General features: G+C 39.6%; 1 protein-coding gene and 1 long non-coding RNA gene across 2 annotated transcripts in view; one reads left to right on the top strand and one right to left on the bottom strand.

Annotated features, from left to right (window-relative positions):
* Positions 1 to 9,588, top strand: part of LOC143443841 (uncharacterized) — a 37,077-nt gene extending 27,489 nt beyond the window's left edge. The window contains exon 3 of the long non-coding RNA XR_013113140.1: positions 341 to 9,588. This is a non-coding gene — a long non-coding RNA (uncharacterized LOC143443841). The remainder of the gene's footprint in view (positions 1 to 340) is intronic.
* The window catches only part of Slc25a21 (solute carrier family 25 member 21), a 453,060-nt gene that overhangs the window by 251,297 nt on the left and 178,128 nt on the right, over positions 1 to 23,635 (bottom strand). The gene's annotated exons all lie outside the window — the stretch shown is intronic.

Below are 23,635 nucleotides of genomic sequence, written 5' to 3'. Positions count from 1 at the left end.
ACTAACACTCTGTGTCAGCTTTCAAAGCCACTAGCATCCTTTCCATGTTTGGCAGCTGAGGTTTGCTGGAAATGTTGACTATGTAAATCAAGAACTGAATCACAGACCAGAACCTCTTTGAACAAATGAAACTCTCCCAAAGGCTGCCTGGGAACTGCTTCCTTAGGATCTGATCCACAGTTGTGTTCAAGGCACTTGTGACTTGTGAAGTAAGTTCTCTCCCCATTGTTTTTTAGTCAGCAGGAAGGTCAAGAACAGCCATGCAGGTATGCACAGTGGATTTGGTTCTGATTTTCAATTAATTCTGTTTTTTTTTTTTTTTTTTGCTTCCCCCTTTTAGTGTACCAAGAAGAAAAAAAAAATCATGTGACTTATGAATTTGATATTCTAGAAGACTTTTAAAATTTTCACTGAGAAGCATCAGAGTGAATGCCCGCACGGCACAAGATCAAAGGCTTCCGGTCAGCCCGCCACCTGCATCCATGCTAACTGGGGCTCATTTCTAGCACTGTGGCTGCAGATACATGGGCCAAACCAGAGCTCTCTTGCTGGCATAATGAGGAGAGATGCTATAACATTTTAGCTACAGAGACAGAGAGAAATCAAGGATTGGGGGCTGGGTGGGCGTGTGTTTGAGAAGTATTTGCTTCCCTTCGGGCATTGCTGAGTTTTCTTTGGCTAGTTGGTTGAAAGCCTGTCCCTTGACAAAACCCTGCAATTGTACTGTAGCTACTGCCCTGAGTAAGTCAGAAGGAGGCCAAAGCCGTAGCCCTCCTCGTTGTCACCCACTCCAGGAGCTAAGGAAGCAGGTGTTGTTCTTGCTGAGAGGGATGTGTTTCTGTCTGGGTCAGAGTCCTTGGGAAAGCAGAGTAGTTCTCTTTGTCTTCAACTGTTAAGTGTGTGGGCAGTCACTCATGTAAACCTCTCTGCAAACCTACTGAGTATCTTGATGATACTTACAGGGAAAGATATACAATGGTTAAAAGCAGTAGATAAAGTGAGTCAAATGCCAACGTAATCTTTGGGTGGGAAATTAAATGATAACGAATCTGAATAGAGAACCAGGGCAAAGACAGATAGAGGGGTGTGGATGGGATGGTGTGTCTGCCAGTGCAAAAAGCAAAGAACACACTGAAGGCCAGAAAAGCAAGCCAAGCTGAGTGCCCAGAGGGTTCGAATGGAGGGGCAAGAAGTCATACAAAGCGCAAAGCACAAGGCCCAGAGGGAAAGGGGCTTTTGTTTGTTTGTTTACGTTTCTACTGTTCTTTGAATGGTTTCCCCAGAACAGTTAGTAAAGGAAGAAAGAAGCAGTAATAAGCAAGCATAGGTTAACTAACTCGTCCCACTAGAAATCAGCCTGTTCTTTCAAACAAGTCCTTGAGAGAGGACTGCTACTATTTCCTTACGAGCACTCAATATGTTCTGGCATATTCTCCCTCCAGGTCCTCAACAAACTGCTACAATGTAGCTTGAGCATCCGCCTCTTTACCAGTGTTTGGGCTTCTTTTGTCAAACACACCCTGGTGACAGATACCTAGAACTCAATCCCCCTTTTGCCTTCCTAGTCCTTGAAGAAGACTTCCCACAGCAACGCAGACTTTAAACGTAAGCAGACCCTTGTATGGGAGCGCAGCAGCAGCAGTGCTGGGAACAGAGCAGCCTGTGCCCCAGGCATTCACCAGGATTCCACAGGAATCTCCCAATGTAGGGCTCTAACTTGGCAGGGTTTCCTTGCTGAGGATGACAGAGCTCGGAATAAGGGAAGGTCTACCTTGACTGTGTGCAGTGTTTGAGGCTTCAGAGTCCTGCGTTAATACGAGCAGAGAAGAAGGCCTGGGGTTCTGCGGTGGCCCCCTTTAAACGTCTGCATCCCATTCAGCTCAGACTACACACAGTCAAACAGGCTTGCTCCTGCCCGCTTTATTGGTTTTGTGTTTCCGATACATAGTAACAAACAACCCATTGGGTCAGCACACAGATGGTCCTATTTGATCACAGGGATCACATCTGGTTATTTTACTCATTTAATCACCAAACAGAATCAACTGCAAAGAATTTCTGTTCATCTCATAAACTTCCAAACAAAAATCTGACAAAAACCAGTCAATTGAAGATGTGTGCATTTCAGAACATATGATGAATAAAACATCCATTTACACACACACACACACACACACACACACACACACACACACGTGTGTGTTTGGACATCTATTTTTCTCGTTGTGGTATGGGATGAGATCCTTTGTGCTTGCTGTAGTTAACTAGCCTCTTCTCGTACTTCTGAAAGGTTTTGAGTACACGGAAACTTTGTGAGCTGTTTTAGATACATTAATACAGGGCACTATTTGCTTTGGAATGTTTGTAATCAATAAGAAACCCTCCGACACCGCCCTGGCTTAAGAGGAGGAATCTCATGTAACAGCTTTGCTTTAAAGTGAGAATTTTCTGAAGATTTCTGATTTGTAACAATTTTTAGTTGACTTAAATTTGTGGTCAGCCTCATTCATAGGAAAACACAAGAAAGCCATGTTCACCTATTTTTTAAGAAGCAGGGAAATGGCAGTTCATTTTTTCCTAATCAAAAGCCTTGGAACCAGAGGGACCACTCCGCTGCACAGCTTTCCTGACTACAGTGTGATGTGCTCACGAGCAGCACTCGTTAAGACGGTTCCCCACAAATGGCTCTGTCAGGTAAACATGATTTATCTTCCTCTTTCTCTTAACCATAGTCACCTTGTTGTCCACCTAAATCTCCCTGACATGCCATCTCCAGGTTACCTTGACCAGTCTCCCGGAACCCAGTCTTGTTCCTCCTCTCACCTTCGTTGCAACATGCCCCTTGTTGTCCCATTAAAAAATAATATTAATAATACTCGAAAAACTAATGGTTTGTTTGAGAGGAAATTGTTATATATATATCACAATATATATTGTGATATATATATATATATATGATGGAGTCCAACTTTCAGTTTATTAAGCTCATAAAAAAATGGAATGGCTTTGGGGGCGAAGTGCACACACAAAAAAATTTAAAAACCAATAAGCTCTGTTAAAAAGGTAGACTGAAGGATCAGAAGCTATGTGCAGCACTGGTCCCTAAGACTGTGAACTCTAAGAAGCAGAACGTCTAGTCTATAGCGATTACAAATGTCTTTTTCTAGTCTGGGTCTCTCCCATGCCATGCTTTCTAATGAGACCTTGCTATTCAGCAAAGACGCAGTGAGTATAACCAAAGTCAACTCGATAAACTCACCATATCGATGTGCAAATGTATTTTATCACTTAGTCTTTACATGTAGTTTTAAAATGTGCCCTCCCAAGGGCCCAGTGTGGCTGCTTCATAAATATACTTCTATAAGGTCAAATTTGAAAACTGTTATCAGCCACAGTTTTGAATTAATACATTAAGTCACAATTTCCCACCTGTCTAAACTACTTTAGAAGGAAAAACAAAAAACAAAAAACAAAAACAAACAAACAAAAACCAAACTGTGTTTGAAACAACTGACTTCTATTCAGGGTTTACTTGTGAATTAAAAATAACAAAGCCACGAGGCCTTAGTGACATTTTCTTTGAGATTAAAAAAAAAAGTTACTAATTTGGAATGTAGGTTAAGATGTTTTTCTTAAAACCAAGGTAGAGTTATAAACCAAAACTTCTAAAAATATGGGCCAATGGTAAAAATGACAACATTTTGATTTTAGAGGCACAAGGAATGTCGAGTTACAGATCCTGAAATCCGACAGAAGGTCAGGATGTTCCCTGCACTTTCAAACTGCCTTACAGAGTTAACAGCCCGACTATTTTTCTTTTAAAAAAATAAGTTGCAAAGTTACAAGCAAGTTGATTACACAATATCTTACCATGCAACATATCAAAAACAATGAATTTAATCACTCTGTGGTCTGGGTTGAATTCCACACTGAAATCTCTTTATTGAACACAACAACAAAGAATTTCAAACTTACAGATGACCATCTTTGAAGTTGGATAGAAGAGCCCTGACCATATCATGATTGTCTGATACTGGGAAAGGACAAAGCACAGAGCACGGTGTTCCAACGCGGATTTGGGCTGATCTGAGAAACCCAAGAAAAGTGCTGGGAAGGAACTGCAGATCTAGAATGACTGGCTAGGTCATTTGATCTTGCTTCTGAGACGGAGTTTAAAGACCTCTGTTTCAGATTAAACAGCACTTCATCCCGTTTCTTTCCCATCTTAAGTACACAGATACTTCTGCAGAATCAAAGAAACAAATGAATCCAAAGAAGAGAATGCTGTACTGTGGATGTCAGGCCAAAGGATCAGAAAGAATCGCAGAGAATAAAGCAAGCTTTTTTTTTTAAACCAAGAATTCTGACACAAAGTAACGAAGTAATGTGGAATCAGGAAGGACACAGCGAAGTCTTCCCTGAAGCACCAGAGATCAGCCAGCTATCCCATCATGTAGATGAAAGAAATCCTCTGTCAATTTTAGAAATCTATTCATCATATTTGTTTAAATATATACTTTAAGATACCCCCATTTTATGGCTTTCCTTGTTTTCAAATTACACAAAATAGTGCTGAGAAAATATCTGCTATGTATTTGACACTGGAAACAGAAATACTACAGTAACAGAACTGTTTTTTAAAATATCAATATAACTCCATTAAATAAATTCAAATTAAGTTCCTGTAATTTTGATATAAATCTTCAATTACAGGCCTCAGCCCTTAGATAAATGATTTTATCCTGTTGCTTAGGACTTTAATGGTGACTTCTATAATGAAGGTATTTGTGTATACTTAGTTACTGCATGAGATTTTTTATATTGTATTCTCCATGCATAGTTTAGAATATATAAAATTAAATAAAATCAACTTTTGTCGAATTTAGAAAAATACACGGTGTGATTCAAGAAACGCAAGGAAATAAGGAAACATTTAAGAAATATGTGTAATAAGTATTTTAAATGCTTCATTTTAGAGTTGGCTTCCAACCTAACTACAGTAACAAGTGAAAGTTTGTATTAAAAGTGTGATGTGTTGAGAATTAAATATAATTAGATAAAACAAGACAAAGGTGTATGGAGTTATATGCACAACACCAAGAGAGAAACAACTGAACCAACTTCAAAAGTAACCCTATAATAACAAAGCTGGGAAAATATTGCTCTCAATATGTTACAACTATTTTAGCATCACTTTCCGTTTATTTATATTACCCGTGTTTTTTTTCATTTTCACTTATTTTAAGCGTGGCTCATCTTTTATGATCAATACTAAATTCACAAAAGTCGAACAAGAAAGAAAATTGCTTTTTGAGACTTAAATTCATTTTACAATTCCTAGAATTCAATGGGACAGTACCTGTTTCTATGCTTTTATCTGAAATGTTCAGCAATAAAATATTTTGATGGGAATTTTGGTTAAATTTAGTAAAAATTCCAGGAACAAAGTAAACAAATAGAAACACTCTCTATGCAGGTATGAGTTACTAAGGGGGAGTAAGAAAACTGTCCCTGAAGGAACTGGAACAGGAAACAGAGCCGTGCTGGCACCTAGTGGACAAAGATGGCACTACAGTTTTCTGCTTTTGCCTCGGAGGCTTTCTGTGGAAAATGTTTTAATTATTTTAATCTAGGCTTTTTATCACACAGATTTGAAAGAAAGGTAAATAAAAAAACGTATTTGCAGTGATTCTGTCTAACTACGCAAAAAATATTGTGATTTTAATCTGCTACAGGGACAGAAAGAAATCTTGAAAGGCAGTGAAAGCACTGGGGAGGATACAACCAGTTTCAGGGGAAATACCACAGTAAGTGTAAGGATCATGTAACCGCCTTTTCGTTGATATGTTTAGCCAAACGAGATCAGTAGTCTCTTTCCAATCATGCAAAAACAAATTATGAAATGAAGTAGCATGCTGTATGTTTGAAGTCTTGTCTTTATTTGGTCGCAGGTCACCAAACAATACTTAGGACTCAATACTACTTAGGACTAAACTTGGAGTTTTAAAATTAGCAAACATTACATGTACAGGTATAGTTGTACGTGTAACACTCATGACACGTTAAACAGGGGAAACACTTGAACTCTGGCCCCTATGCCCATTCCACCCTCATCCTGGCACTGAGGAAGGGATGGTTCTATGGAAGGTTCTTTCTCAGAGGTGACCAATGACCTCAAAAACTGACATAAGCAATGTCATAATTGTTACATCTGTCATGGAGAGAAACATCAGCCTATCTCATCAAAAAAAAAACCTCATGCTGTGGTCCCCCTTAACTGTCGGCATATATGGTTTCCTAAGAAAGGATTTTAATGTATAGATGTTAGTTTGTGGTCCCCAAAACTTTTTCAAGTTTTAATTTATGCCTATATTTGTGGTATTTGGGTGGGGGAGTGGGCAATAACTATTTTGTAGAGACACAGAAGGGCCAATTCATACTGAGGCTTGCATGGTAGTAATTTAGGAATCACGTTTCTATAACTGAATAGTGACTTCGATTATTAAAATGTAAGTGCTCCCTTATTGATTCTAGATTTCCTTTAGTTCATCAAGGACTTACATTGTTACAGACAGCTGGCTTAACCTTTGCTTCGTATGTGAGAAGTTTCAGAAGCACATTCTTCCTCACAGATAAGCCTTGCCTTGTTGTCTTTAATTATAGTCCAACCTACTGCCCATAGGTCTTATCCTATACACCCAAGGAGACAAAGCTTTAATAACAAACCTCTCCACTTCAATAGCTAAAAACCTATTACTTCCTGTAATTTTGATTTACTTAAGTGCCCCCCATTTACATGGAGCCCCTTGGTTCTGTGCAGCCTGTTCAGTACCAGATTTGAGACTACTACAAAGTCTAGTCCAAATGGCTTCTTGAGAACCTGAAGCAGGACATGAGATCACACTTCCTGTCAGTGTCTCCCAGTGAACACAAGCCTAACACTCAAAAACCAGGCTAAGAAACCGAGTTATATCTCCTGGAATCAAGGATGCTGAGTCAACTGAAAAGCTAATACATACGACTTTTTATATCAAATATGAAATTGTCATCACTACATCTATAATAAATAAAATGAAGGAAAAAAAAAAGGTTGGTCCTAACTCACTGAAAAAGGGATGAGCCAACTACCTCTGAGATTCCAATTTCAAAGAAACAAGGACACTCCCACTCCAGCTGCAGCGCAGAGCCGTGGCCCTCTCCACCTCTGTCATTACGCAGGCAACCTTACTTGCTCAAGAGTGGACAGGAGTAAGAAGAGGTGCCCCAGTTGTTAAGGTGATATCCTAAAACCTGTCCACATATGGGTCCTGACCTAAGGGCAGTGAAGACAAACAGGATGCAGGAAGAATGCACGTGTGACAAGTGGCAAGACAAAATGATTGTCACAGCTGGCTTAGGGGGATTATTGTGGGAGTCTAGATGACTCTGCCTTTGGCTTGGAATGACTTGGGTTGAAGAATGCCAAGAAAGACTCTGCAAGGCAAGAGCTGGGCCTTGAGAAATGACCAAGACTTAAATAACTGCTCTGGAGAGAGAAGCAAACTGCCATGAGGAAATGTTGCATATGATAACAAAACATCTGTCCCAGTCTTCTGTCCGGAAGTGCCAGTGTCCACTATGAACAGATACTATGACTTCCCTATTAAATATGTTGAAATGACACTTACAAAGTTCACAGATGTCCTGTGTGACATCTTTAGCAAGGTGACTCCGTTTTTTTCCCTCCAAGGCGTGCTACAGCTCCTGTGTTCACCCCATGAAGTAGGCGGGGCTTCAAACTATGAACCCAAGCGCAGACCTGAGGCTGGGAGCCTTAAAATTGGCTCCTTGTTTGAAGCTGATTCTGTTGTGTAAAGCCATTCTAATTTCCCAACCGAAGAAATATATTGTGCTTTATATAAAGTCCAGTCCACAGCCGCCCTAGTTGCTAAGAACACACTGAATCCTATTTGTTTCTGTTTCTCTGCATCACTCTCTTGTTTATATAGGGAACTCTTTGTTGGTTTTATCTGCAGGCAAGAAAAAAATAAGGAATGATTCACAAATTTCTGTGCGATCCTCACCTGCTAATCTCTGAAACATTCCAATTTCAGTCCACTGAGGCAAGGACTCTAGCGTTGCTTTACCAAGCAAAGGTTATAGGAGAAGCAAAAAAACTCAAAACAAACACAAATCTCTTTCCCCTGGTCCAAAATATTACCTTTGCTTGAAAATGTCAAAAACATTTTTACCTACCTCATTATCAATCTTGCAAAGTTTAACCTTTTGTATATTTAAATCTTATAATGACATTAACCATTCACCTCCAGAAACTATAAATACAGCTGCCCACCTGGTGTAATCAGATTTTTTATAAAGATCTGCTAAGACTGGGTAGGTGAAGCTTTCCTCCTGTAAATCACTATTTCAAACTCGTCATCATAATTCTCAGCTGGCCAGTTAATTAAAAATCAAGTAACAAGTCAGTTTTTCTCAGCAACTGTCCAACTAGCAATCCCATGAAAGATGGCCACCCCAGCAACCTTAATACTGCTTTTTATTTCAGCATGCCATGGCCAGACCATAAAATCCAACCTGACAGATAATGGAAGTGAATTATTAATTCAAACCAACCTGCGCTCAGAGCAGATTTCCATATTTTTCTATGTGTTCACTTAGCATACATTTCCACTTTCTCCATCTGTCCTGTAATGGTTCGACTTTGGAAACAGTTCCCCTTGAGCAGTGAGTTTTGTCATTTATCCCATAGGCTGTAACCCCCTCAGTTCTGCCAATGTTCTAAGTTGCTTGGTAGTTTAAGCTTTGCATTAGGTTCTAACTACAGACTTTTGGGACAGCCTGTAAGTGACAATGACATGCACCACCGGGAAGGAGAGAGGGAATCCTGCCTCCTCTACCTGCACAATTCAGCTTCACCCCAAATGACAATAAACAAGCATTGTTGTCGCAGCGTTTCACTGGAAATGGGGCAGAACCTGTGTATTTTAACAACTTCTTACACTAGTAACCACTACAGCATTTATTTTACTTTAAAAAAGAAAAACCAGAGAAACTTCATAATTTAAACCAAAGGGTCTTTCAGCCTGGAAGACAAAAACACACTTCTGCTTCCCAGCCTCGGACTAAGGTGGGGTGCGCACAGGTGGAGGGAGGGGGTCGGACCCAGACGGTCTGTCTTTGGTCAGTCTGAAGCAGCTCAGTTCTTTCCAAAGCCGCAGTCATTTATTATCCAGCAAATAAAGCCTGGATTCTTACCCCTCAAACACAGTGGTGGTCCTCAGCTAAGATTTACCTACCATGTCTGCTCTGAAATGTGGGGCACACACTGTTATAAAATGTCCTTTTTCAGAGACATATTGGATGGTATTTTCATTCTGATTTACTTTTGAGTTGCTAAACCCAGAGGGTTTGGGTCAGATACTCACACTTTCTCTCTCCGATGTGATGCCCAGAACATATTACCAGTACATTAACTGCATATAGCAAAGGAAGCTGAGCTTTCATTAACTTAGAAACGGGATATTCTTCCCCACACCCCCAGAAGAGACTGTTTTTAAGACTTCGAATCACTGCACACAAAACACACTGAAGGCATTCTCTATTCTAAGCAATATGTATGTGGAAATAAATAAGAGTCTCAAGAAATGTTCAGTCTTGGTGATTTTCATTTTCATTTTCTTCACCTCAGGGGGGATCGCTATCATTCCCAAGTCTGAATTATTTTGAGAAGGATATAGACAATGTGTGGTAGTAATAAGGAAGTCTTCTATCGTGGGAAAAGTTGCAACATGGCAAATCAGAAGTCCCAGTTTCTGTACACAAAAGTACAATTTCAGCTCTACAGTCCATGTGCACTTAACCCCAGGCAGAAGCACCGTGAAGTACACATCACACCTAGGGCACAGGTGTGTGTAAAGGTCAAAGGCCTCACTTCGCCAGACTGCGAGCTACTCAGCTGGGATGATCTGATTTCAATAGAGAGGAGGAGAAGTCATGTCCGTTCCATATATGTATGTGAATGAGCATGAGTTTAGAGGCTAAATTCAGATACAAATGCTTTTACCTACCTCATTATTAGTCTCAGCAGGGATGACTTACAAGCCTAGCATAGACAGTTTGAAGTAACTGGCAAGTTTTCCAAGAAAAGTATTTGGTAGTTATAAGCAGACAAGTATGAAAAATACTAGAGAGCATCATCTAGAAAAAAATCCTGTGTGAAGATAATGGAATGTTAAACATCCAGACAAATGTTCCAAGATAGTCAACATGAAAAAAAAAAAAAAATAGAGTCCCTCCAAGGTGTCATGACAGAGCTGGGCTGTCCAGTTCTGCAGGTGTGACGCTAGGCTGCAGCTGTGCCCACGGATACCCACAGTGGAGACTGAGTCCTTAAAATGTGGCCTGGGGCATGGCTAGTCTAAGCTGTGACATGCTCTGAGAACTCACTTTCGTAGACCTAATATTAAAGGCAAAATGCAGAACCCCCCCATTTATAGCTTAGTTGGTTATACGTTTATGTTAAAATTTTAATTGATTACTGTAAAATAAATGGTTATCAATTTTATCCGTTTTTAGTATTTAATGCAACTACTCAAAAGTTAAACTGAAGAACATCACAAGTCTGTGCTATATTTCTACTGAAAAATTCGGCCTAAAGGACAGTCACAGATTACAACTAGTGAGTATGAACTTACCAAGTACCTCGCCCACACACTTGATAGTCAAGGGAAGTAAGGCTTAGCTAGACTGGGTAGCTGGCTCTGGGTTGGCCTTTAATCAGCTGTGGATTCTCTTTGAGGCCAGGCTACAATTAGAAACCCAGGTTTTCTCGCTAGGGTTGCCATAAAGGAGACAGAATACTGAGTTTCAAAAACCACACCCCGGGTACTTTTCTTTCAGGCAGTTCTGAAACAAAACAAACCATCTCAGCCTTTGACAGGAAGAACATTTCAGTTTGCTTAGAGTCACCTACCTGACCATTTCTTTCTTCCCTTGACCTTGGTGGTGAACGCTTACCCTAGACATTCTGCTGATATACTGTGAAATTTGTTTGGATCTCAATGAAGGTTTTAGAATTCTGTGGTTACGTTATTTAGAAAGTGAACAAACGTGTTAACTGATTTTTACATGTCCACCAATGGATATAGAAAAAAATAACAAAATCACATTGCTTGTATCAACATGGAAAAGTGAAAGTCCACCTTTTCTATCAACAAGGATGAAGCTGGAGACTGCTTGTGTTACTGCACAAGGCAATTTAAATGAGCTTTACATTTATCCTTAAACATAGCAGACATGAGGTCCTGTCTTCACGGCAGCCCCAGTCTTTCTTAGAAACTCTCTCTCTATGGAGAGCTTTTGGAGCTACTTGTCAGGAATCTGACATTGGCCAAGGACAAGGAAGTAAGTTCAGGCAGGAATCTAATTTTAGGCTAAAACAGAGAAGTAATTTCTGTCAGGAATCTAAGTCTTAGGCTAGAACAAAGAAGTAGGCTTCAGGCATGAATATGACTGTGGGCTAGGACAGGGAAGTAGGCTCAGACATTTTTGTCATCCTGATGAGCCCTTAGAAACAGTGATCATGAGGGTGATCTCGGGACTTTGTCTACTGCCTGAGCTGGCTGGCTCATCTCTCCTCCTGTTGTTTCTTATTTCTACTTTCTTATCAATTTCTAAACTTATATACACCAAAAGGCCTTCTCCCTTCTATATTGTTTCCACATGTATAAGATAAATCTTTTTTTTATAATAGACAGGATTTTAATTTTTATTGTTATCACCATGATATCAAATTTTGTTTTGCTTCTATAGAAATGTCTCTGCATAGAGTCCTATTTCTTGGTACTAAGTGGAAAAAAAATAGCAGCCAGTTACTCCTCACCTTTCTTTGATTTGGCTTTCAATCTGAGTTTGGATACATTGTCTGAAGTAAAACATATACAGCTTTGGATTTTTACTTTTCACAGGGAGAGGGTGTCTGGACCTACTTTGCATTCAAAATATAGAAAGGAATTGAACAGAGTTAAAGAGCTTTATTTTCTGAAATACATCTCAGAAATTTTGACATGCTAATATACAATGTGACTCTCCAAGTGTGCAGAGTTCTCCAAATCTATTTAAACCATACAAACCTTGTTATAAAGAATATCTGAGAGATTGGTATCCTTAGAACATATTTTCAGAAACCTTGGACCAGGAAAATTCATTGTCAAAAAGGACCAATTATTTTATTTAGCTAATTATCCAACAAGCTAGCTGGTTCACTGTGCCCTCTGCCAGTTCCTTCTTACTGAGTCTTCACTTCCTCAATATGACTATGTTTGCAGTGTCTTTAGAGAAGTAATTGAGGTCAAACAAGGTCAACCATTGGACCTTAACCTGATAAAACTGATGTATTTATAAAATGAGAAAGAAATGCCACAGATCTCTTTCTTTTCAAAGGTCATTAGATGATACAAGAAGAAATTAGAGAGCTGTGAGCCAAAAAGAGGGACCACACTCAGGATTGGCTCTGCCAGAACTTTGATCTTCGGAATTTCAACCTCCAAACCTACAAGAACTAAGTGCCCATCATTGGAGCCATTCAGTCTTGGGACTTCTTTCCCGTGGCTCTGACAAACTATCTGCTCCCATAGTTCAGATGATGTCTATGACAAGAGGACACAGTCCCGGGTCACAGGCAGCTTGCCTTCTAGACCTTGGCATGCCGGAAACACTTAGCCATCTTCTGGTATTGTATTATTACAGGATCGTTTTGGAAATCCTTACCCAAATAATGGCAAATGGATTTCTTGCTCCTCTTTTATTTTCTGCCTGAGACCCCTTCCTCTTGGAGGGAAGTACAGGAGCGCTCCAGCCAGGCTGTGTGTGAGGCAGCTGCAGTCCATGCTTTCCTGTACTTCCCTGCAAAAGCTCAAATGTCCTTCATTCTCTCAGCACTGTTTGAAAAGGCCACACCGACTTGCTTTGCTCATGCAATCACCAAGGGGGAAGCCTACTGAAGCCACCACTGACCATATCCAATGAGAAAGTCTTCTCAGTCTGTCTCGGACAAATGACAGGTGACCAGGACACATCCCATGCACTACAGTTCTTCAAACTCACCCCAGAAGAGCAAGAGGTTAACTTGACTCTACCATTCATTACTAAACCCCACAAGTAGGGCCAAAACCCAAAATATAACAGTTTCACATACAAGAGCTTGTTATATTCTATTTATCAAACAGATTTAAACAAAATAAGGACTTAAACTTGACCGTGAATATTAAAAAGCTATGTTAAGTTGCAAACTGTAGACCTTGATGACCGGTTATACTGTGTCTACACCCTTTTCAATGATGCTGCCACAGAACGCTGCTCACGCTTCACGCTCTGTCTCAAACTCAAATCCTTTTTGATCCTTTATATTTAGAAACTCTGAGAATCTCACACAACATGTCTTGATCAAATTTACCCCTCCCACAATCCATTTTAGATCTGCATACCCCTTCCCTGTGCACCCAACTTGTATCTATTCCAGTTGGAATCATTCATACACTCTTGAGTGTGGGTCACCCCGGGGAGCATGGTCAACCCTCAGGAGCCATGGCTTTAAAGAGAACAAACACTGCACCTCCCAGAAGCTATCAACTGCCTTAGGTCTTCAGCTAGGAGTGGAGCCTCACGAACACCTTCTCGCTCTGTGCTGGGATTTTGTCTGGCTTAAGTTTGCATAGGCTTCCTTTATAAACCAACACAGATCTATTACACTGGCCATGTGGGGGCAGTCAAGAAAGGAAACACATGCTTTCTCTTTCCACAGACCTGTCCACTCAGCAAAATTATTTTATCTAAATATTTGTGCAAGGGAGAGATTTATTTTGGCTAAGAATTACATCTAAAAACATTAACAACAATTTAAATATATAAACACTTAAACAATATAATTTCTAGGTTAATCTAATGAAGACTTAGGCAATAATCTTGAAGAAGCCACATGCATGCTGTGAGCCTGTATCTTCATCCTTAAAATGGAGGAAGTGCTTATTTGACCTTAAAATGTTCCCAAATACTATAAATGAATAAAACGTTTTTCCTTGTAACTTAATACTGTAAACCTATCCTTAAAATATCCAATCTCTATTATATTTTGAAATTCTGCATTTTAGGTAAATCATTATACATTATATAAAAAAAAAAGGTTAGTTCTACTTAAATTTTAGTGATCACAAAAAATTACCAGCTAAGTTGTAAATTTTTTATATAAATAGCAGAAAAATAAAACTCAAATAATTCTAATGCCTGTGATTGTTTTCTGCTGAAGAGAAAGATAAACAAGGAATTAGGAAGAAGTGAGTCTGTAATTTACACAGATAACATGCATGAGCTTGTGAGAATATAGTCATGTGTGTATATTATGCTGGATGGAATGGAGAGGAGGCAACATGGCAAAGAAATGCGTCATTAGGGAAAATAAATTTTGAAAGATCTCTTAGGCAATGTAATGACATAATTAGTGACTTAACGTTTTTTAAAATGTAGAGAGTGCTGGGCAGTGGTGGTGCACGCCTTTAATCCCGGCACTTGGAGGCAGAGGCAGGCAGATTTCTAAGTTCGAGTCTAGCCTGGTCTACAGAGTGAGTTCCAAGACAGCCAGGGCTACACCGAGAAACCCTGTCTCGAAAAAAAAAAAAAAATGTAAAGTGGATGCCTTGACAGAAAAATTATAACTGTGAGGTAAACCACTAATTATACAGAACTGACCATTCCATTGTGCACACACGTGCACATGCATACACACATGCACATACACACATGCGCACATAAGAACCAATATAGAGATTCTGATACAGATTTTTGGGTTTTCCAAAGATTCCAATAGCCAAGGCTGTGTTTAGAACACTACAGAAAATCTACAGCTGACTCCTGCAATGGCTTCACTCTTGCTCAGACTTCATTCAATTACTGGCAACGTAACTTGGACCAGTCTAAAAGGGATGACGGCAGGGAGTTGGCAGGATAGTTCAATCACTTGTGTGTTTGCCACACAAGCATGAATACCTAAGTTTGATTCCCAGCACTCAGGCACAGTAGTGCATGTTTATGTGTGGCTGGGGCTCACTGGCCTGAAGTAAATCCAGCCCAATTGGTGAGCTGCAGTCAAATAAGAGATGGTCTCACGAGGTGTGGATGGCATTACTGAAGATGACATCTAAAGTTGTCTTCTGGCCTCTACCTGTGCACACACGAACACATGTACCTCCTCATACAAATAGGAATACACATACCACTGACTCTCTTCTTCCTGTCAGGTCTTAACAGTGAAGCAGAAAACAATCCATGTGGGTAAAGGAAGAGATAGCTATCTTTTGTTCTTGCTAAAGGTTCTTATATTTGCATATTTTAATAGTTTCTGTGGATAAATTTCCTAACGATGGAACTCTTTCTAATTTTTACCATTCTGTTCTTAAGTGAAGTTTGCACCGATAAATGGCAGATGATCCTTCCAGAGAAAGTGAATCACAATTAGGAGCCAATTGCCAAACAGAAGAAGTCTAGATCTAATATGTACCACAGTTGGCAGAATCCTGGGGTTCAGGAGACAACTATGGATAACTGAGAACAATGACAAAATCAAAAAGGTGTGCCACAATAGTAAACACAAGAACTTGATTTTGACCCAGTCCAAAGGAATGTAGTGTTAATGAAAGGGACCACACCTCCTGTAGTCACAATGTCCACACTGCCACATGTCAGAATGAAGAGAGCGATATTTAAAACATCTCATCACTGCCTGGGTATTTCCAAAACATTGAGTTGTGGGTGCTCATCTGTCATCGCAGTGTGGGTACCCAGGGCTCGTGGCTCCTACAGTGGTGGTGTGGAATTTCATGTTTATCATTTGGCAATTCTACTTTTGCCTGCACTTATCTAAGCTTTTGAAGTATCAGGTGCCCATATCATAGTCCCTGTCTAAATGCTGCTTTGTTTATCAAAGGTTGAATGTCAGACAACATTTAGTTAATGATGACGGGATGATCATTAACCAGCAATGTGCTTGAGCTTTAAGATGCTTCTTCATCACTGGCCTGTGAGTTTTATATGAGTATGTCAGGATTTGGTGGGGATCTTTTGGAAATATCACCCTGGGCTAGATAATAAGTGTTGAACTCAATGTCTTTAACATTATTTCTGGCAGTGATACTGACATGGAAAGTTGTTACACTCCAGTCATGATCTTAAAGTGTCTAAAAGCCAGAAAATCAAATATAGAGGAAAATGGACAGAGGACAAAACAGGAGATGAATGCTTACAAGCATTAGCTCCACACTGAAAAAATGTGATTTACTGCAGAGTGAATTCAATATGTGACAAAAATAACAGAGACAAAATCTCTTAAACAATTTACTTTAAAAGTTTAGTACTGTTTTTTGACAGAAACTAAGTTTGCCTTAAAGTCCTATGCATATTTTTCTCAGTGTAAGAGCATATATTTTAAATATAGGTTGACCACTTCTAATGAAAAAGCCAAAATATGAAATGCTCCAAAATATAAAACTTTTGAACACCAATTCTATAAGTGAAACATTCTTCACATTCACCTACTTCATGGGATGAATAGAACTCAAACTGTAAGCACACTACAAACCACATAAAATGATCTACAGAACATGCACTTGAGATACACAGAAAACAAATAAAATTTGTATTTAGACTGGAGTCTCACTACAATACACCTTATCATATATCTGCATATATTCCAAAGTTTAAGAATAATCTGAAATACTGCAACAGTTCAGGTCTCAAATATTTCAGATGAGGAATATTCAGCATGTATTATGTTTAGTATTGGTTGAAAAATAAAGTACTTGAAACTATCAAATTGAAAGAAAAATGTACTAGAAGCTATTATTCAGCCTTGAAACTGTATACTCAAAAACAAATTCACCAGACTCTCTCTCTGTGGATAGATAGATAGATAGATAGATAGATAGATAGATAGATAGATAGATAGACAGACAGATAGATAGACAGACAGACAGATGAGAAGTAGACAGATGATTTATGCATACACACATATATTTATATAACAAATATAATCAAAGAGAATATAAAGTTCAGGGCATGAGCATACAAGAGGTTTTGACTGAGGGTAACTGGGAGAGGTTGGGCAGAGGAAAGAGAGGGGAAGTGACATGATTCTGCTTCAGTTAAAGACATTGAAAATATCACTCATTCATTTTTGTGCATTTAAATATTTTATGGTTAAGAAATAAATTTAGATAAGTGTTTAATACATGCTGTAGTAGAAATGTGCTAGACACTGTATGGAGAAAGAAACTGCTATTTGCTTTTCCAGTTCCCTACTAGGTACTGTAACAGCAAACAGATAGCTTCTGTCAGTCCCATTGTGATTTAATATTCCTCTATAAGGTGTTAGAAACCAAGGATTTGAAGGTGAGGACAGCGTGACTGTGGAAACAGAACACAGCCCACCATACAGTCCCTCTTATTCCATCCCTGAGTCTACTAGCGCTCTCACTCTGCAGCTACAACCTGGAGGTCGCTCATGCTGCAGTGCCTCCAGTAAATGTTTCTCCTCTACCGTGTGCTTCTCCAGTCTCTCTGACAGGAATTGTATCCTTCTCCCCAGGCTTCATCATCTGCTATCTCTTTCTTCCAATCAACCATACACAGTACTTCCTTTAGTACAATTGGGATCAAGGGTGTTTTTGCAAAAGATTTCCCATTTTTTTATTACTTTGGCCTCTTACGTCTTTGCTTGTCTGGTACTAACTTAGTTTCTTTTGCTTTATCGTCTTTAAGAAGTTTTAAATTGGTATCATTTTATTTTAATTGGCAAAAACTATGTATGCTTATCATATATCCTGAAATAATTCAAGAAAGTCATTGTTCAGCCTGGAGACTATAGTACATGATAATTCCATAGTCTGAAAGTCACTAGAGAGTGGATGTTAAGTAATCTCATGAAACAGTGACATGCCAGTCTCGTAGCTTGGCTGATGCATCCGTTGTCCCCAGGGTCTTGTCCTTCCTGCCCTTCTTTGTCTTCTTTGCACCTGCATGACTTTATTCTGTACTGTCTCTGGAATCCAGGTCCCTTTAAAGATCAGCATAGAAATGACCACTTCTCAGACCTAGAACCAGAGAGTCCCCATTAAAGTGAATGATCGTTTCTCATTCCATACCTGCCTGCTGTATATTTTGTCACCTTTTAAGGGACTTGGAAATTCTTTGGTTTTGTGTTCAGCGTGTTTTGCACCTGCTTTATTGACCCTATTATTTCTAAACCATCTGGAAGTACTTTTTTGCATCTCGGCATTCATTTGAAAATTGGACGAAGTATAAATATTTAGTTAATATTTGTCAAGTGAATGAACAAATGACAATATAAACAAATGAACAAGTGATTAAGAGTAACTAAGGAGCAACACAACAAAACAAACTTGGCAGCCACAGTCAGGACAATGGTGACTGCCCATCCTTACTCAAGAAATTATGAGAATTAGACTCAGTGGCTTGCAGTATGGGGGAAATGTTTTGCTGGTAAGGACTTAGAAAAAAAATATGTGATCATATTCTACACTTACTGTCAAAAAGAAATTATCTCTGGGTGTCTATACTAGAAGTTTTCTTCATTTTGCTTTGTAACTTTGTTTCTATGCGCACTGGAGACGATGCTATGGGGACAAACCTTTGGTATGACTCAGGTGGCATGGCTGACTTACAGCGTTCTCTTGTATTTCTGATTTTGTAATTTTTATCTACAGACCCTCTCGCTATTAATCATGAGACACATTAGAGATGACAAACTAAGATTAAAGATGCATGATAAATGTGGCTTTAAAAACCCTTCTCTGCTTAATTTTTCATACTTAGCCACAAAAAATAGCACCTCTGGTAATGAATCCTTAGCTTTAACTTTTTTTCCTTTAAGACAGTAATCAATCTTATGGGATGATATCTGTGAAACAGTTTAGGAACTGCTGTGTGTGGGGGGAGTAGGAGACAGAAAACAGTTTACGCAAAAGGAAAAATAAAAAGAAAGAAAAGAAAGTAGAGAACATTCAAATCCCAGCTTGGTCCTAGCCTTCGGTGCTGGTCAATAAACGTGGTACCAGATATAAACAAAACATTCCATTCAGCATTATGTCAACCTTCGGCACAAAGGTCATTCATCACTGTACATTAATGTCCCAAGCACCTGTAAAATCTGATGTGCATTCTTTCAGGCCATTTCTTTTTTCAACGTGGTGTCTGTCAGAGATACCCCCCACTATATGCACATTATTTATGTTGGGGGTAGCTTTCTAAATGTCACCCAAATGAATTAGCATCACGCTGAGCCTCGGAGTTAAGAGAGTCGCCATGTGCATTTATGTGTTTTCTCTCCCTGAATACTGACACATTTATATCCTTTCCCCGTCTGCTCTGGCCTTGGCAGGGATGCGTAGTACAAGCAGTTTATTTTACTATGACATGGTGACAAAATAGAACTTTATTTATGTGAAGCTGGTTAAAAATGCCCTGGCCAAAAAATATGACACCAGTTAAGGAAATCTAATAAAACCTCTTGTAGAAATGGTGTAAAGTATAGAGTTTTATTTGGGACTTAATGAGGTTGGTAATGCACACTGTACCTTACTGTGTCACCAAACAGCACCAGGCCGATGTCGCTCAGGGTTCTTAAAACCAGTCCAGCCTCTGTTAATTTAATCAGCCACCTTCAGCTTCCCAGTAATCACTCATTAATTCACCTATCCATTCTAATAACAGTAGAATACCACATATCTTCATTATGTAGATGAAAGGGCTTCTGCTTCAAGGAATCATTTTAATCAGTATCTATGAGTTTATGTGAGGATTCTAGCCAAATTAACTCACAAATTGTAGGAAACAATTGTCACGAAAACAAAAGAGGAGATGATGATGGTGATGGTGGTGGTGGTAGTGGTGGTGGTGGTGGTACCAAAATTTGATTCTATGAACAGTTTTTGTTAAATATTTTATCATTCAATAAGATGCTTTATAGACTAGGCAGAAGAAACACGTTCATGTTTACCTTGACTCACTCACAGGACATTTTCAGCTGGTGGCCAAAGGAAGTATGTGGCCCCTGCTAAAAACTGCCCTCAGTGTAGTCTTCAAGATAATGAAGGCTGGTGGAGTTAACTGCTTTGGCTTCTGGACCCTCAGCCAATGCATCTAACAGGACTCACTCAAAACAGCACAGCCCCCTCCCTAGCATCTCTGAGCACTCTCTAAACACTCCAGTTCCTATCATGCTACACTGAAGGAGACCAGGTGATGATGCTTCTACAGCTTGAGAAATAAAGCTTCTGAACCAGAACGCCTGGCCCACACACTGCCTGTTTGTTGTGGATAGTCCTGGTGCTGTTTGTATTTTGATGCTAATTCAGCTTCCACAAGAGTGGCTGCCTGGGAATCAGGCCACGGTGAATCATTCAGGACTTCATATGACCCTTCGAATGAATACAGAAACCAATCACTGGACGAGTAGGCGAGTCACACAGCCTGCTGCATCTATCTCATCCTGCAGTCTCCTCACCTCTGCCATTCTCTAGCCCCATGCTTCATTCATTCTGTCCTGGTCCTTCCTTCCATCCTGAGACCCAGCCACTCAAAAGATGGCCTCCTCATCAGTCCCTGACTTCTCTGCAATTTACAGCATGAGACAAATAAAGCTATGAACAGGAGCTATGCACATAGCCCTGTTTAGCAGAACCAAACGTGGTTATAGCCCAAATAAGCACCAACGTCTATGGAAATCTAAACACCAATGTAAACAAGCATATATCCATCCTCAGGCACCACGGGCATGGGGCCATGCTAATTAGATATGACTCTTGCTTTGCCTCAGTCACCATGAAGAGGGAAGCCCTTACACAGTAGAGGACAGAGACCTGACTGCTCATGGCAGTTCTCATAAATTCTCCCATGGGATGCTCTCAGTACTGTAAGGGAACTAGTTTTTGTGGCTTAAGCCTTGTTTGAATGTTTTCTATAAAGGACACTCAAGAACCACACTTCTACCCTGTTCTGAGACTTTGCTGAGAAAATGACCTTAATTAAACAGGTCCTAGAAGTTCTTTTAAAGGGGCATGGTCCCTAAAGTGACTGGCCTTTTTTTGATCCAGTCTTCATATTGGCTCCCTTAGTATCTGTGGTTTCAGTATCATCTTGCAAGTTCTGGGAACATTGACCTTTCTACCATCCCAGCTCTGTCGCTGGTAAGCACTAAGATCTCCAGCTGGCCCTCAGAGATGTGGGTCACTATTGATGAAGGTAAAGGAAATGCGTATCCTTCTAAGGTTGGGAAACAATGCAGTAACCCTGTGCACATGAATCCCACAGCAGACAGAGCATGTCACCTCCCAGGAAGAGCTATCTGAAGGACTTGCATGGTCCCTCTCAGCACTGGAAATACAACTTCCCCTAGAAACAGTGCAGAAGGAGAATTGGAGCCTCATGTCAGTCTATAAAAAGCCTTGCCACTTCTTGGAAACACATCATGGCCATAGATTGAAATTCTTGTCAAATGCTATCTGGGACAATTGTGGTGACTTCGAGGACAGCCACTGTCCTTACCCTCTCCTACTTCTCGTCCTGCTCTGTCCTGCTACCACTTCATGGTCCTCACACTGCAGTTGGTATCCTTGCTCACATGCATGGCTCAACCTATTCCCTTGTGTGGTATTTTTAAAACACAAGTAATTAGTACCACATTTAACTCAGTTACTGAAGAATCTAGAAATAACTAGAAAAGAACATTCTGTGTTGTATCCAGAAAGTAAAGTAGAACTTATCTGCTAACTTTATTTGTTATAATAAAACATAACATAATTCACTGGCCTTTCTTATCTCCTGAGGGTGATAGATTCTTTGGTCAAGCTAGACATATCAAAGACAATGAAATGTACCTATAATAATTTATAATTACAACAGTATGCTAGTGATCCTTTAATGATTCTAGAACTGGAGGTAGAAGTAAAAGACATTCTGAATTAGCCAGAAAATTTCTGCTAGCAGTTAGGTAAAACCATTAATACCGATAGAAGTAAGTTTACATTTTTGGCAGGAAAATGATTGTGAGACCTGACTTGGCAGCAGCATTTGAAGTCTTATTATGACACTCTTTTTTTTTTTTTTGAGTCATTAAAGAGGTTGAAAATAAATCAAAATATTCCAGAAATATTTTTCCCTTTCTTCTGGTTACAGAATAGTCTTCCTTTCCACAAATGCTTTGTTTATACCCCCCCCCCCCACTCCAGTATGTTAAAGATAAGTGAAAAAGCCATTACGTTTATTCTATTTTTTAAATTCCCTCTTTCCTGTTTTATTCCCTAAGGCCATGCAAACTGACTACTTAGGTCACGTGAACAGAGGGTATAAAATGGCCTTCACCAGTTTCGGGCGGCTCTGAGCAGCATTTCAGCAGAGAAGGTATTTACAGCTGACAGATTCATGAGAAACTTTATATTTTAAAACAATAGATTATTGGTGTAGAGACAATAATAGCTCTATTTCTTTTATCACAAAGATACAAAGCTATGCATAGTGTTGGAATCAACATCCATGTTCCCAGACTCCACGAGTTCTCTTCGTAGGAAGTGAGGTTTGATACCTCCCTGCAGAAAACTGACATCTGCAACCTTTGCCCTTTTGGTTCTGCACACCCCTCAGGAATGATAAGAAAATGTTCTCCTGTGCAGACAGTTGTTAACTAAAATAAAGTAGACACATGCTGCAGGCACTTGGTGAGAACAGTTTTGCTGCATTCTGTCTCTTCTCCTCTCCTTTGAACACTTCTTTACAGGCTGTACTTTCCAGGGTTTCAAAGAGCTAATTGCTGCCTTCCTTTTTCAAAGCTTCTTTTGTACATATGATTTCATAGTTTGAGTACATTAAAAAAAAGCCAATGGGTAAATGTTGTGAATACAATTTTATTATTATTTTTAATAAATTAACTGTCATAAGACTGAAATCAAATATCAATAAGCATTCCTAAATATACTCACCCTACCTTGTGATATTAATATTAATAAGTACATTAATAGCTTATTTATAATCAATGTATTAAGTGCAAATCAATGAAGACAAAATTCCTGGCAACAACTCTACAGAGTGGGCTAAGCATTTTTCTCTGTGTCTGCGTAATTCGCTTAGTGAACCCTTTCATTAGGGACTGTACAAGGCAGATCCCTCATGGATCTTCAAAATGCTTATTTTGATGTGGTGCATGTGACTGTTCTCTGCTGAGAGCTGTCATGGAGTGCCTCCTTCAGGTGCTCATCTCCTGGGTGAAAGAATCAAGCCCTGGAATCATAAGAGGCTTTGTAGGCACCTTAGAAAACTATTTGCAGACTTTGACCAAGTCGATTATGTCCACAGTGAGCAGTTTCCTTCGTTAGAAGACAGGAAGAATAATTCTGGGGATAGCACACTAATGCCAGTCAAGCTGTAATGATCCTACTGCTAGAGTCACCGAAAGAGGGCAAAGTACCCTGACTATGCGCCACCAACACTCAAAGTACCCTGACTCTGTGGCACCAACACTCAAGGGATGCTCTTATGCATTGAGCAGGAGTAACTATAAATATCAGTAGAATCGGTA

The sequence above is a fragment of the Arvicanthis niloticus genome, chromosome 11, assembly GCF_011762505.2.
Source record: "Arvicanthis niloticus isolate mArvNil1 chromosome 11, mArvNil1.pat.X, whole genome shotgun sequence".
Classification (NCBI taxonomy): domain Eukaryota; kingdom Metazoa; phylum Chordata; class Mammalia; order Rodentia; family Muridae; genus Arvicanthis; species Arvicanthis niloticus.
This window is presented reverse-complemented; position numbering and strand designations above follow the sequence as displayed.